Genomic DNA, 14933 nt, shown 5'->3' with positions numbered 1-14933 from the left:
GAACAACTTACGATATGCGCTGACCACGCTGACTCGCAAATGAGCATGTATTAAGAGTAAAGGCATCGAAGAAATAAAAAAAAAATCACTCACTGCGCATACCCTGGCGTCTAAAAAAATGAGGAAAGCATTTTTTGTGCGCGTGGCGCCTGGGTATGCGCAGTGATTATTTTAATTCTTAACTCTTGATACACATTCATTCACGAAGTACGTTTGATGCGTTATGGTTCTGTGCCTGTGCCTTTTTTGGCGCAGTTCACTTCTAAAAGCACCGACACATATGGTTGCCTTGTAACTGTTTTTTTTTTATTTTGCATCAGCGTCTGCGTCAATGCAAGGAAGATATGCGGACTAAGTACCCACAGAGAGTTTCTTTTCATTTAACGTGAATTTATATCTTTGGCAGTGGGGAGAAAATTTTCGTAAGAAATTATACAGAGGCGCGCATTTCAATGGCAGCCCTGCCCTATTGCTTCCGCTGACGGTTGCCGCTAGAAGCTGAGATCTGCGAACGCCGGTGTGGCGATAACAGGCCGATGGAGTGCGCTATCTGGAGACGAGCGCCAGAACTGGGTGAGCCTTGAACGCTGGATTACTTGACCCGGACCTGGCATTTTGCCGTCAGTACCGGATGCTTGTCCTGTGCAAAGAAGGAGAACGTTTTTGGGAGCTTTAGGAAGAAATTTGAGAAACAGAGGTGATCTGATTAAGTATATGCCTCTTGCAAGGGATATAAGTTTAATATGCTGATTCTTTATCGTGTTATTTTTGGATAATGAAAAGAAAAGTAAAGAGAGAAACTTAATTTTAATACACAGCTGATTGTAGGCCTGAATGATGATACAAATAGGCAAAAAGGTGATTTAAAAGTTCAGCGCTTTAGAAGTTTAGTATCTGTAAAGTATTACTTGTTCACGAAGCTGCGGTGCCTTTGAAAGGGACAATTGCTGCCCTAACGTCGAATTTTGTCGGACCTCTACAATGTCCGGCACGTTCACTGTAGTAAATTTTGCATTGGCTTTTAGATACCGAAGAATGGGCGATAAATTTTCACTTTCTTTAAGATTCTTTACGCTTAAAACAAGAACATTTGTGGACAGTGAGAAAAACAAAGCATTTTTGCGGGATTCTCCGCAGTAAGTTTATGCTGTACAATATGAACTGATGGGCACGTTGGTCAGACGAGATTTGCAGTGCAACAGTGCCACGGCATGACGCCAAAGGAAGACAAGGAACGAGACACAGCGCTGACTAGCAACCTTGATGCGCATCAACAACAAAGTTTATGCGCCTGAAAATGCGAAATACGGACTGCAACAGCCAAAAGTTTCATGTTTTCTTAATTTGTTCAGAAATTTCACATAGTTATAGATATAGCCGACCGTCATTCGGAGCTTCGCAGATCTCAATTCGGTTCCTCAACCGTAAAAAAGGGCTAACGAGTCTGGTCAAACGACTTAGACAGTATCTCATGATGCGGCAATTTATTTGTTTTATTTATTTTTTCATACGGCAGCCAATTGCTGCCAATAACAGCTGTGGAAAAAATAACACAGGACCGATGCATAACAAACAATAAGTCACAGAAGCATGCAAAAGAGCGAAGTCCAAAGGAGACCGTGAACTATAAAATAAAAATAGGCCCACAATAAATAGTTTAAGACAAACAAGGTGCAGAAAAACCCCGGGTGCTGGTGTCGTCAGGGTTATCTCAGAGCTTAGATAAACTTATGGAGTAGAAGCGAGAGGTTGTTCCCAGCTCAGGAGTCCCACGATTCAGTTCTAATACGAGCGCTGTTGGAAAGCGCAACGCGTACCATGCGTGTTTCTTCCCGCAGTTGTGGCCACGTCGGAGTCGAACTGCCCGCCGACACCTTCCTCGCTGTCTGCAGTGAAGCTCCCCTCTAGTTTTGCAGCGCGTCGACCGTGTAACCTGCTCGTATTGTTGGAATGCCAAGGATATATCGTGCGGCTACTTTTTGTTTTATTTGTCCTATCAAACCGCACATGCCTGGTACAGTGCATATACTAGCGCATGCCCACCGCATGCGCAAATCTCTTAAATTCACGAGTCGAAGAAAAGCAGCCCTGCGTTTGTTACAACATTCATAAGATTTAAGTCAATTGTGGACCGGAAGCCTCCCATATAGTGATGTCTGAATATCGGCGCCTTTTGACAGTTGCGCCTATATTATTACAGACAAAATCGGCATTTCATTATTGAACCCGATTCCTCACCGATTACCCGATTACTCTAGAACACGTCCCTGCAATTAGTGGGAAACGTTCGAGCAGTTCGAGGAATCTGTGACACAAAATATTTTTTATCTATAATTAAAACTAATTCGCAAGTGAGAACTGCGTGGGCGTAAGGGCCGTACACTGGAACGAAGAGTATGAGGATCGCGTATGGAACTTTGAAAATATGGATGCCATATAAAACGAAAAGTATATGCGGCAATCTATAGACTTTGTTTCTTTTTGTGGTTTACACATTCTATCCCGAACGGTTTCCGCATGATTTCCATATGTTGTGCATGACGTAATGCGGAGTCCGTATGAATATTGTTTTTACGTATGCGTTGTTGGTACAGTCCATATATAATTTGTATGTTCCACATTGTTTCTACTTGGCCGACAAGGAAAGCATATGAACATGTCATAAGTGTTAGTCCCTTTTTCTTTGCTTCAGAACTGCGCCAGAGGAGTGAAAGAACAGAAACCTTATCTTCGCTACAGAGGTCCAAACTTATGCGCTTGGAAAAAGATTTCTTTTCGCGCTAAGTGTCTGCGTGCTTTAACTGCTAACGTAACCAACAAATAAGCGTCTCGAATACATCGATCATTATATTTAAAGCTGCCAAATACGTCCTGGAATCACCGCTTCAAGTTCATATTCAGATAATTTCTCTCAAGCATCTGGCTGTTTCTGTTGCTAGAATGTCCTGTTGAAGCTCTGTTCGAGAGTAAGTAACATTTATGATGACCGAACTGCCGTTGTCATTGTGGCATTAAAGGGCAACTGAAGCGGTTTTAGAATTTCACGAGTTTAAGATTGCCGAATGTGCGAAATGTGCTGGTAAAGCCTGTGAAATTGTTTTGCTCTAGCATCTGAAATGGTGGCGTAATCGCCGAATAAAGTCGGCGTCGGCGTTCAGGCTTCACTGAAGTGCACAGCGACGGACAGAGGCCCCGATAATGACGTCACGTATGACGGCACTACGTTTCCAGCGAAGGAAGGGTTATTCCATTGAAGAAAACCGATGCCATTGAAGGTGAAGCTCACAATTCATTGTTTGCCGCCATCTGACGACGAACAGCAGCATGCAGGCGTAAGCAGCGGACGTCTGAAGTTTCGGCGATAATGACGTCACTGCCGAGTTTCCTCGCACTCCTCCAACGTAGTGAGGAGAAGCCTGAATATTGTCATGGTTTCAATCGACGATTATGTCACCATTTTAAATGCAAGTGCAAAAATACTTTGCATGATTTATCTAGAAGCTTGTTAGATTCGAATTCTTGAATAACCTCGAATTCTCAAAAAACCGTTTCAGCTTCCCTTTAAGAAAGTAGTGACAGTGCATTGTGTGTACGAACAGTGGGGGCGACGAATACTCGCACTTCGGGCTTGATATTACACTACGTATCCTCCTGTGCTGCTCATCGAAGGCCAGCTCACCTGCTCATGGCGAAGCTCAACAGGAATGGCAACAGGAGAATATTCATCCTTGAAGACTGGAGGTCCTGCAGCCATTCGCTAGCACAGAGCTCATGCAAGAAGTCGTCCAGTCGATGCGGCCATTTCGTGCGGCGCATCGCGCGCAAGAACCTCTCGTGCAAGGTGGCCCCCGGAAGAGACACGTTTTCAGGCCTGCACCCTGGACCTTCGCTGAACAGCTTGGCGAGGAACCAGGCCCAAGGCTGTTGGAGGGGGCCCCTCGTAGACAGCGCGTTGGAGAGCCGCTCGTGGATGGTCTTTCCGGGTAACAGCTGGCAAACTGATTTGAAATACAAATCAAGTTAGAAGGTTTGGTTTATTGGGATTTTACGTCCCAAAGCGACTCATACTATGAGAGACGCCGTAGTGAAGGGCTCCGGAAATTTCGACCACCTGGGGTTCTTTAATGTGCACTGACATCGCACAACACACGGGCCTCTAGAATTTCGCCTCCATCGAAATTCGGCCGCCGCGGCCGGGATCGAACCCGTGTCTTTCAGGTCAGCAGCCGAGCACCATAGCCACTGAGCCACCATGGCGGGTCAGGTTAGAAGGATGAAACAAATGCCTCCCTTGAATATGCTTACGTTCATTTGTTTTTTATTTTTCTATTAAGGGTCCTCTTTTGTCTGCGAAAAAAAAAACAGGACCCATAAGGACCGGAAACAATAGCGGTTTATAGACTGCTTTCTGAGGCCGTGGATTGGACAAGTATGTTGGGGAGGAGGGATAACCGCAAACTTGACAGGACTGAAGATCGAGAAGAGGACAGGACGAGCGGCACACATGCGCAAACTTGGGCTTGATATGTGTGTGAGTGAGCCTTCCGTGGCGCTTTTAGATAAAGAGACCCGGTTTCTGTTAAACCTGTGACGGGAATTTCTTTGTTTTTTGTTCGTTTCTTGTTCGTTTCGATGTATATCATTAATTATCTTGTGTGTTCCACGTGTCACTATCTTAGTTCCCGTACGCTATGCGCAGATGCAACCTTTGCTGCAACATGTCTTTTTTCAATAAACTTCAGTTGCTAGTTACCGCTCGTCCTGTCCTCTTCTCGATCTTCAGTCCTGTCAAGTTTGCGGTTATCCCTCCTCCCCAACATGTCTGACCAACTGGCCCAAAGCTTCCCCTTATTGGACAAGTAAAATGAATTTCAATGAAATAATTAATGAATTAAAGCTTATTTTTCTAATGCACTACAGGGAATGGGCCCCAGATGAAAACCTGCGTAATTACTAATTACAAAGGAAACAACGGCGAGTTTTGGGCGCAGCGAAAATGAAACAAAATAAGCAAATAGGTAAGCCACATGGACAGTATACCCCATGCAACGTTTAATGAATAAAAGCACAATAAAGAGTAAACACTGTCGACTTTGCTCCCATACGGAAGGAAATAAAAGACTGAGCTACTTTGATAAAAAGACAACTTGAAATTTTTTACGGGGGCTGCAAAAATAGCTGGATTCTTTGCGATGATTATTTACTGGAACGTCCATTCACGTTTACTTCTCTTGAAAATGTTTTTTTCTTACGGCTTGAAGTTAGCAAGGTTTTCCAGAAAGTCGAAAGTGCATCGAGGCGAGAACCTACGGTAGTGCAGTAAGCGATAGTCAAAAGTGGCACGTACACGAAGAAGCCTACAACGAGGTAATAAATTTACCATTTGAGCAGTGTAACAATAAGTGCTCTTCTTTTCCTTTAAGGCCCATCTCCATGGGCGCATCCGAGGCGCACCAGCGCAGCGCCTACGCGTACCAGCGTACGCCGGAGCCGGTCTGCGCATGCGCGACGCGCCGACGCGAGCCGGCGCTGGCGCTTGGCAAATATCTGTCCATGTCAGATATTCGCGCCTCGCTCGCGCCTTGCTCGCGCCGGCGCCGGAAGTCGCCGCTGGTTTGCGGTCGGTGTAACCAATCAGAGAACGAAGTTCTCTCGGCATCTGGTACGGCCCTTCGTGCCGTTTGCTTCGCCGAGCCGAGCTGAACGCGGTAGCAGCGACAGGTCATCGAGTTGCATACGTTTTCCGACGCTTGTCGCGGTGTGGCGCTGGGCGCGTAAGCGCTGCGCTGGTGCGCCTCGGATGTGTCCATGGAGATGGGCCTTTAGAAAGCAGACATGACATTCAGGTTTCACATTTCGAGCCCCAAGCATGATGACAGTAACTGATAGGATTGAAATATGCATGACATCGCAAGCTTTTGCTTCGGAGAAACCTCAGTCCGGAGTGAAAGTAAATGCCCTGATTTCTGATTGTAAGACAAAGCTGAACTGTAGTAATGTTACTGATTCCAAATCCAAACTCGCCAGAACACCGACTATGGACCAAGGACACAAGTGGCAGTGAATAACAAAGCAATGGTCTAACTCAGGATTGCGGTTTTTCATAACCTTGGTATAATCCCGATGGGGACCACGCTAAACTATAAGATGCGTGAGCGTAACCACGTGGAGCTTACTCGTCCCGTTTCCGAAGGCCCGGTCCTCGTCGTGTGTGCTTTCGGCGCTGGCATATCGCTGGCTGTGGTCGCCGGATGGCCCCAAAAATGCACCGATCAAGTCGTGAATTTCCTCTAATACGGCGCCCTCTGCTGTGTAAGATCTGAGCCACATGATGACGGCGGACAGGAGGGCGCCGGGCAGGATCTGAGCCACAACGGCCATCGTGCCTCAGGATCATACGTCTTCTTCTTCTTGCCTCCGAAGCACGAAATGTCGGCACGAGCCTCTGATTGGAAAGCATGGCAATACGGCCAAGGGCTAAGTCGGGCTAATTGAAGACTGCTATGAGTTGACGATGCTTGATTGTGCTTAGACGCTTGGGAGGTGCTCGGACGGAGACCGTAGGTGTTGTGACACACTTTGATGCATCAAAGGAAACGCCACCTTCCCCACTTCGCCCAGATTCGTTCCTTCCAGACGAATCTAAATCATTAGTCCTGCGCCAGCGAACACTAACTGAACGTTTCCTCAGAAAGGCGCGTTAACGTACGCTGCAACCGCGAATATTACTATGAATATTTTGCATTGAACATAAGTGTTATCTTATCGTCTCGTGAATTTCTTGGCGAGCTCAGTTGCACTCCTTGCGACATGCCCCTATGTCCCCGTTCCCGTTCATCTTCTTCCTCGTAGAAGCATTAGAATATTTGAAGAAGACATAATCAGGCCACTACAAACTAATACTCCGCCCACTCCCTACTTAATGAGCAAATGGTATCCAGACACATACGATTCATCCTGCCCGTTCTGTGGAGCAGTTAGCGTACTATTTCACAGTTCTGGAATGTCAAGAAAGCCCAGACTTGGTCAGCAATGCTGATCCGACCTATAAGCGCTGGGAGGCAACCTTTCATAGCCGAAGTCCGCTAGAACAGAAATATTTGGTTGAGAGGGGTTTTTATGATGGCGATAAATGGGTTCTACAACTAAACCTAGAAAACAGTTATGCTCTTGATAAATGATTTTCCTCTTGCTAGCGTTTATAAAGCTTTGCTTAGCGGCACATTCCTCGAATAAATAAAAACAGAAATATGGTTTGGTTTGGTTTGGTTTAAGGGGTTTAACGTCCCAAAGCGACTAAGGCTATGAGAGACGCCGTAGTGGAGGGCTCCGGAAATTTCGACCACCTGGGGTTCTTTAACGTGCACTGACATCGCACAGTACACGGGCCTCTAGAATTTCTCCTCCAAGGAAATTCAGCCGCCGCGGCCGGGATCGAACCCGCGTCTTTCGGGTCAGCAGCCGAGCACCATAACCACTAAGCCACCTCGGCGGCAAAAAAGGTGTGGAACATACACATACTAAGTCGAATTGAAGAAATCGGTGAAAACATGGCAGCGGAAGGACACGTGTTATGGCTCCGATTAAAGCACTACCAAAGCACCGACCGCGTGAAAAGAACCACAAAAATGTGCCGGACACGAAAGTCAAAAGAATTTTTGTCTGCTGGCTTTTCATGGTAATTTAGTTCGTTCCCCACAGAGAACAGGTGAGCTAATTTTAATTTACCCAAGGGGAGAATATTTTCAAGCGCTTCACACTCGCTCAGGGTCCGGGGATGTGTGCAGTGTTGAAGAACCATTCACGAAAAGCACTGCACAACCTTTGTACCAGCCGCCGCGGTGGCTCAGCGGTTATGGTGCTCGGATGCTGCCCTGAAAGACGCGGGTTCGATCCCGGCCGCGGCGGCTAGAATTTCTTTGGAGGAGAAATTCTAGAGGCCCGTGTACTGCGCGATGTCAGTGCACGTTAAAGAACCCCAGGTGGTCGAAATTTCCGGAGCCCTCCACTACGGCGCCTCTCATAGCCTTAGTCGCTTTGAGACGTTAAACCCCATAAACCAAACCAACCTTTGTACCCGTTCCCAACGCACAATTGCATAGCGCCTACGGCGTTCTGCTTATCTGCTTGTGTTCGGGACTCAAGCTGCTGGCAGCATATTTACAAAACGCAGACGGTACATCTATCTCTGCATTTCGCAGATAGTGTGTTTAGACACCAGTCTAAAGGGTAATAAGTACCTTCAAAATACCCGTAATGATGTTTTGCAAGCCCGTCTTATCTCAGCACACTGAAGCCATAAAAGAAGAATAGAGAAAAGATGAACCACTTCGACGGCAGCGGGAAGAACCGAAGGGAGACATTGTACAAAAGCATATGCCTGAATATGAACTGGTAGCAACAAAGCACAAAAAAAAAGAAAACGCAACACCGAAAATCCCACGCAGAACAGCAGGCATTCCGGCGCCGTAGTAGAAAAATTCACAAAGTAGGAAATTTTTACTGTTTTGCATTTAAATGCAGTGCGACGTAAACGAGAAAATGTGAAAGGTGTGATATATTTCTACCGCATATTGGATGATAAGAGCGACTGCCAGTCTGTACACATATTACATTGGGCAATATTCTTGGGAAGCTTCTTCCAGTGAGCGCAAGTACGCGGAAAAAAATGAATTGCGGAAAACATCAGTGCAACAGCGCATTTCAAGAACTTACAGCTCGTGATCACATCGTTTACAGAGCCGAATGCATTCGAAAAAAAAAAAAGAACTGTACGCAAACTTCACAGTGTTATTTGACTGGTCTTGATGTTGCAGAAAGCTTTCGAAACTAGGTACAATAAATTTCCGTACCAGGACGGCACTAATTCCGGAACTAAGCGGCTCGCATAACAGTAATACTAAGTTTGTTTATCTTTTTACGAGCAAAAAACATTTAATGAACTCGGACTAAAAGAACGAATGCTCGGGTCTTGTGAGTACCCCTTTCAACGTGCCGTAATTGAGGCTAGACAATGATGGGGACTGACTACCATTTCTCCAGTCTCTCGTCTTTTCGCATCAATAATTCACACACGATCAGTCAGCTTCTCTGCTTGTCTGAGTCTGGCGCCTATAGCTTTGAGCCCGTGGACTTTATGTCTCCCATGCTGTCTTCGGTTTCTAACACCGAGCCTCCCGTAGAATCCTTGGAACTGTCCTGCGTCGCCTCAATTGCTGTTGCGGGTACATCTTCGGTCCCCTGTGCCGTAAGCATCGCCTCTGATGTTTCACCTGTGGGTGTAAAAGGTGTGGCAGATTCCGCTATATCAGTGTGACTAATCTTCGTTGGCCCCTCTGGTCCGGACGACATTGATGCGTCCGATGTTTTCGTCGAGGTCGGTTTCGTTTTGTCGTCCTCGGAGAAGGTTACCGGCAGATTGGAACCGGTGAAGGCTGCTGCCTCATTAGACGCAGTCGTGTTCCTGACGCCGGTGTAGTTGTCCGCCTCACCCATCAGCTCGGAGTCTTGCATGTACAGCGACAGGCCGATCATGCAGATAACGACCAGCGCCAGGGCGAGAACGCTCACGGGGAAGAACCAGACGTCGCTCCTGTCATCGAATAACGAGGAAAGAGAACCGATTAATAATCTTTTTTTTGTATTGTGACAAAGCTAGAACCGTGGCACTTAGAACTGTCAAACGGTCTCTATAGGGTGCCCATCTACCTACCGTCTATGTGCAACGTTTATTCGCGAAGCTTCTACAGAGGCAGCACGGGGTAGTAGACAATGATAAGAATTTCGAAAATGGATTAATACTGAAAATTGAGGAGCTAAAATATGCGAGCACCAAAATACATTTCGCATGAACGCACTTCTGGTTTTTCATATGAATCAAACTTTGCCGAAACATTACATCTCCTGTCTCGGGTTGGTTTAAGTTGGAAAAAAAATTTATGAACGTAAATCCGCACAGAAAACTATCGGACCTCGAGGAACTGCTGCAAATAACTCTAGGCTAAGCTCAGTGGTTGCAATAAGTTATGTTATAGATAGATAGATAGATCTTTATTTCAGACAAGGTGACGGATACAAGGAAAAAAGGCAGATGCACTCTGCCTGCCGGGGCCCAAGCACCCGACACAATGCTCAGGACAAGTGGCAAAAGAAGCAAGAACTTCATACGTTCTCATTACAAAAAAAAAACATAATTATACAAGGTAAAACTAGGAGGAAGGTGCATACTTTTGCAGTGACATAATTATAAAGTAAATAATTACAAGGCACATCACAATAAGAAAAACACGAGAATTCACAGAGTTGACAGAAAAACAGGGACATCAAGAATTTCTGCGTGAACAACCCTTTAATCATTCGGGCGAGAAAGGAGGTAAGCTTTAGCATTTCTATTGAAATACTTTTGGGAAACAGATTTCTGAATAATTTCTATGGCCTGTGTATGTTTATTTAGAAGACTGGGAATTAAATATGAAAGCATTTCGGTTCCATAGTTAGTCCTGACGAGTGGTACTCTGTAACTGACGTGACGTAATTTATAAGGCGCGTCACTACTAGAGTTTAATTGAACATATTTAATGGGATGATGTTTGAAATCGTTAAACACATAAGAAAGCTGTTTCAACTCAAATAATTCGTTGACTTTTAGAATCGAATGCTTTGAGAAGTACAAACCTGTATGATCATTGTATGCAAGGTTTTCGACATATCGTATTGCTTTTTTCTCTAATGTTATTAGCCTCGTGAGGTTAGTTTTCGTTGTAGATCCCCAAACAAGTAAACAATAATGAAGATGTGATTGAATTAGGGTATAATATAATTGCCACTTCAGCCATTTCGGAACAAGGTCTCGAATTTTATATAATACACATAATGACCTTGATATGCTGGCATGAATCTTATTAATATGCAGGGTTCAACTCAAGTGTTCTTCAAAGATGATGCCTAAAAATTTGTAGGAAGAAACACGCTCAATTACGCTATTTTTGAATGTAAGCTTAATTTCACTGTTATCAGAATTGTTACGTGCCTTAAATACAGTAAGCTTTGTTTTATTAACATTTAACTCTAGTTTATTTATATTCAACCATAAAGACAATTCTTGTAACCATGCATTTGCCTCAGCCTGAATATTACTAAGATGCATACCAGGAAAATATACACTGGTATCATCTGCATATAAAGTTATTGTGGGAGTTCGAGGGATGGCTATTATATCATTGATGTAAAGAATGAAAAATATTGGACCCAAAATAGACCATTGTGGAACACCGTATATTAATTGGCCAGGTTGTGATTGATGACCATTAAAACATGTATACTGCACGCGACCGGAAAGATAAGTACGGATCAGATTAAAGGCAACTCCTCGAACGCCATAAAACGGTAGCTTATAAAATAAAATATCATGTTTAACTGAATCAAATGCCTTCCTGAAATCTAAAAAAAGTCGAACTGTGGATTGTTTCTCATCCATATTAGAAAATATTTTTTCCTTTATACTAAGCAATGCCATTTCTGTTGACTTCTTCTCACGAAAGCCGAACTGTTCGTTAGCAAAAATTTGTCTGTCGTCAAAGAACTTACAGTCTGTTTTTTATCAAATATTCCAGCAGTTTAGAAAACAAAGGGAGTACAGATATAGGTCTGTAGTTGTTTATATTGTCATAAGGGCCACCTTTGTGTAAAACAACCACTCTGGCAATTTTCATAACATCTGGAAAAACAACTTGGACTAACGCGTTGTTACATATATGCTGCAAGGGCAAGCTAATTAGATCGGCAGCAGCAATAATAGGCTCGGCCTTAATTTAACCTACGCCTGCCGCAGTGGATTTGTGTAGGCTTCTAAGGAATGTGAATACTCCATGTTCACTGCAAGGATTCAAGAATATGGAACTTCCAATTGGAGAGGCAATATACTGACCAATTTCATGATTTCTATCCTGCTTCTGAGATGATTGCCTAAATACTTGTGCGTTGCTCGCCATCATTCAAGAGAAAATTATCCGAACTGCTATTGATTTTTCAAGTGTGGAAGCACTCATGTGACTGTTCTTTTAGCCTAACAGTTGCAAAAGGATTTGCCGAGATAGTTGGCTCATTTCTGAAGAGTTAACTGCGCGAAAGGGTTAGGACACCAGGGAGACACATTCACGACACTTAGAAGCGCTTTTAAGTGTCATGAATGCGTCTATGTGTGCGGTCTATAAAAACTCCTTACAAGAAAAATTTTGCTGCATATCAAAAAATTGGACCATTACATTCAATATTTCTATAACAGTCCCTTACAATTTTTCAATTTTCAAAATTTTGTCCGAGAATGTTGTACATGATCTCAGCAAATTACGGGTCAATATATGTACCGGTGCTTTATACACGGGAGTATCATCACGCTTTCTGACGCTACTCGGCAAATCCCGCTTACCAGTCCCAGACAACGATGGGAGAGGGCCGTCGTGTGAGCGTCAGGTTGTGGTCTGCGGGCAGAACCAAAGGCGGCAGCATGGGGCGGCTCACAGGCTTGAAGAGTCCAGGTTCCGGCGTAGCGGTTCCAGAGTAGCCACCTGTCAAAGCTGCCGTGCTACCCGCGGTGATGTCCTGGGTCGAGCCGGTGGTCAGCTGTGTGGAGGACTGCGCTTTACTGGGTTTAGCGGACGGCGCCTTCCCGGGGGACGACCCTTTGCTTCCAGGCTTAGCCTTGCCGCCATCCTTGCCCTTCTTTGCTTTGCCCGGAGACTTTGCTTTCTTGCCTTTGGCCATGGCTCTTTCCGAACAGGAGCGTTGTTTTTGTTTTCCTCGGAGAACAGGAACGCCGGCTGTTGACAGTGTAGCGGCAGGTGTTCTTCATCGTCTTCTACTGCAGAGCCCGCGTACCGTTCTAAAACACCTGAACTCATGTATCCGTTGATAGAGTGTCCGATACGTATTTTTTTTTCGTGTATGAATTGTGCCTCTTAATAGTAGCGAAATGAACGCAGAAGCAGTTGCAAAAATTCAGTACAATGTCGGACTCCAGGAAGGCGCAGTAATAGTACTAGTGAAAGTATTGATAATATGTGTTTATTTAGAAGAATGGAAGTCTGGGCGAGTTGGTACCGATTCATAATCTTTGCAACAACGCTACACAACGAGGACAACGAGAAAAGAGTGACACAAAGACGGCGCTGACTCCACGCATACCGGAATGCTACACAAAGAAACCGCAGTAGAAAGGAAGTAACTGCATTTCTAAGATTAATTTCTGAAACATGGTTAAGCAAGGGTACTGCGCAAAAAAACGCGGACGAGAAGACAACAAGGATGGCCTTTACTTTAGTCCTTTACTTTAGTACGTTTGCTTAACCATGTATGACCAACTCGCCAAACAGCTTGAACTCTTGAACAATGCCAGAAACCAGAAGAGTGACATTTTAAAGAAACTTTTCTCAGCTCACTGCAAATTAAATTTAGAAAACGAAAAATATTAACTAGATGCGCCCTCAGTATGCACGACTGCATCATGATCAGCAGGCTCTGCGGGCAACAGTACTTAGCGAACAAATCACTTAGAAAGACGGCGTAACTTCTCTCGTGTAAGGAGCTGAAGCTATTTAATTGAAAAGGGTGAAGAGGGGGGTCAGAATCTGACCTGCGGAGCAAAGGTACTTGTGATTACTCAGGAACACTGAACACTACTGAAGAGCAAGCGCTCTCTTTGATTGAAGGAATGCCTCAGAAACGGAGGAACTTAAGCCCTTCGATGAGTGGCGAAGCTATGCGGGTAGGCTTCACTTAAAGCATGGCGTCTGGATATACTCTCCAGGTTGCAAGTTCCCACAACACTAACAAAATACTGGCCAAGGTTACTGGTCACTTACTTTGCGGAATACAGGACTTACCAATTCTGGGGCGGGTGAAACAAAAAGAGTGTAGCTAAACCAGCTAGCAACCAGTAAGTACAGGTACGAGAGCACACAATTCTGTTCTAAGTGTGATCACGCCTTCCCTATCGCGCATGAAGAAATATTATTTGAGTAGAACTTTGTGCTGGGCTAGTTAGTCCCTCATTCTTTGAAAACTGGATTAGGAAGCCCACAGAGAGCGGTGGTCTTGTTGTGTCGTCCTCTCTCGGTGGTCTTTCTAATACAGCGACATCCAATTTTCAAAGAACAATATTATTTGCCCATGAGAAAGTCACGTAAAGTGTGAAAAATGTTAGAAGGCTACAGCGTGATCCGTTTACTTTTGTTCGCACCTTAACTCATGGTAAGGCAGGTTAATGAGATACTAGTCGAAATCAAGGGGAAGAAGTGGGCTTGGGCAGGGCATGCAGTGCGAAGGCAAAATAACCGCTGCTGGTCATTAAGGGTAACGGAGTGGATTCTAAGAGAAGGCAAGCGTAGCAGGGGGCGACAGAAAGTTAGGCAGGCGGATGAGATCAAGAAGTTTGCGGGGGTACGATGGCCGCAACTTACACAGGACAGGGTTAAATGGAGAGACATGGGAGAGGCCTTCGCACTGCAGTGGGCGTAGTCAGGCTGATGATGATGATGAACTCCTGAGAGAAGGAAGGCACAGTGAATGAAAGCACCGTGATAACTCGCCAGGGAGAAAAAGCTACTCTAACTATCGTGAAGGTTTTCATGCGGCGTCTCTGCTGTGGATGTATACCTTAGCTGCACATCGATACGTTTCCGATGCTTTACTTGCAAGGTGAAACAGCATATTTGTTTAAAACCACGAAAACGGTATTTGCAGTCAAGGAAGCTGCTCCCTCGGTTTAACATTCGGCAACCTATTAATGGTCATATTATTGAAAAATGTTTCAGTAAAAATGTCCTGAGAAAGCTGTTCACTTCATCGATGTTTCTTAGTTTCAGCACTGCCTCGTGCCAAAGAGCTCACCGCTAATTTTTAAAAGTCTTTTTGAGACAACAGTATGGCTTTCGCGG

At 44.8% G+C, this 14933-nt stretch overlaps 1 protein-coding gene across 2 annotated transcripts in view; it reads right to left on the bottom strand.

Moving 5' to 3' along the window:
- Positions 1 to 14644, bottom strand: part of LOC149335914 (solute carrier family 22 member 6-like) — a 57470-nt gene extending 42826 nt beyond the window's left edge. Inside the window, exons 1-3 of one of the 2 annotated variants that reach the window (XR_016284547.1) lie at positions 14457 to 14644; positions 3680 to 3998; positions 418 to 640 (exon numbers count right to left, since the gene is read on the bottom strand). The gene's annotated coding sequence lies outside the window, so the exon portion shown is untranslated. Of the gene's footprint in view, positions 1 to 417; positions 641 to 3679; positions 3999 to 14456 lie in introns of those variants that run through there. The other variant, XR_016284548.1, reaches the window with a different exon arrangement.
- Positions 14645 to 14933: the final 289 nt, after the last annotated feature.

Source organism: Amblyomma mixtum, chromosome 7 (assembly GCF_055824585.1).
Source record: "Amblyomma mixtum isolate Tamu chromosome 7, ASM5582458v1, whole genome shotgun sequence".
NCBI classification, from domain to species: Eukaryota; Metazoa; Arthropoda; class Arachnida; order Ixodida; family Ixodidae; genus Amblyomma; species Amblyomma mixtum.
Note: the sequence above shows the minus strand (reverse complement) of the source record. Positions and strands in the feature narration are given on the sequence as shown.